General features: G+C 45.5%; 1 pseudogene; it reads left to right on the top strand.

The window, feature by feature from the left end:
* Positions 1-423: 423 nt before the first annotated feature.
* Positions 424-1,160, top strand: LOC116561748 (annotated as a pseudogene).
* Positions 1,161-1,399: the final 239 nt, after the last annotated feature.

The raw sequence follows: 1,399 nt of genomic DNA, 5'->3' as shown, positions 1-1,399 counted from the left end.
TCTGATTGTTTACAGGGCCATGATAAACCTGGGCTTAAGGTACAAGCTATGGCCAAAAAAAAGGTAATGACCTAGCAGTAAAGAATCTCTAAGTAAATATATACAATAAAAAACAAAACAAGTCAAACAGAAAAGACTGGAATAAATAATCCTTCAATGCAAAGACATAGACATATATCCATAAGGGAACAATGGCCTCTCTAAATATACAAAACAAAGAACCAGTGACTGACCCTAACAAGTCGGCAGCATGTGGGCTTTCTGACAAAGAATTCAAAATACCAGTTTCATTTGGCATAATCTCCAAGATAACACAGAAGAGCAATTTATAAATTTATCAGTCTTCTGTTCGATCACACCAAGCCAGCACCGGGGCCTGGAACCTGGTCACAGCCCCTCAGCTTTTCCCACCGCTTCCCGACCATGGTCCTTCGCAAAGTTATCGACCTTCGGTCCTTTGTGAAAATGCGTAAGCAGGATCCGAGCGTTCTGCACACCGAGGAAATGCACTTTCTGAGGGAGTGGGTGGAGAGCATGGCAGGTAAAGTACCACCTGCTACTGAGAAAGCTAAATCAGGAGAAAATACCAAGGAAGAAAAACCTGATAATAAGAAGGTGGAGGAAGTCTTAAAGGCAGGTGAACCATCAAGTGAGGAAAGTGATCTAGAAATTGATCATGAAGGTGTGATTGAACCAGACACTGATGCCCCTCAAGAACCGGGAGATGAGAATGCAGAGATAACAGAGGAGATGATGGATCAGGCAAATGATAAGAACAGGGCTGCTACTGAATCCCTAAATGATGGTGAACTGCAGAAAGCCACGGACTGACTTATTCACAGATGCCATCAAGCTGAATCCTTGGTTGGCCATTTTGTATTCCAAGAGGACCAGTGTTTTTGTCAAATTACAGAAGCCGAATGCTGCCATCCGAGACTGTGACAGAGACATTGAAACAAATTCTGATTACGCTCAGCCTTACAAGTGGCGAGGGAAAGCACACAGACTTCTAGGCCATGGGGAAGAAGCAGCCCATGACCTTGCCCTTGCCTGTAAATTGGATTATGATTAAGATGCTAGTGCAATGCTGAAAGAAGTTCAACTGAGGGCACGGAAAATTGCAGAACATTGAAGGAATAGAAAGAGTTGGCCAGGTGCAGTGGCTCATGCCTGTAATCCCAGCACTCTGAGAGGCCAAGGCGGGTGGACCGCCTGAGGTCAGGTATTTGAGACTAGCCTGGCCAACATGGTGAAACACCTTCTCCACTAGAAATACAAATATTAGCCGGGTATGGTGGCGCGTGCCTGTAATCCCGGCTGCTCAGGAGGCTGAGGCACCAGAATTGCTTGAACCCAGGAGGCGAAGATTGCAGTGAGCAGAGCTTATGCCATTGCACAG

The sequence above is a fragment of the Sapajus apella genome, unplaced genomic scaffold (assembly GCF_009761245.1).
Source record: "Sapajus apella isolate SASKATOON/1434 unplaced genomic scaffold, GSC_monkey_1.0 scaffold1, whole genome shotgun sequence".
NCBI lineage: Eukaryota > Metazoa > Chordata > Mammalia > Primates > Cebidae > Sapajus > Sapajus apella.
The sequence above is the reverse complement of the archived record's forward strand: the minus strand, read 5'-3'. Positions and strand labels throughout refer to the sequence as shown.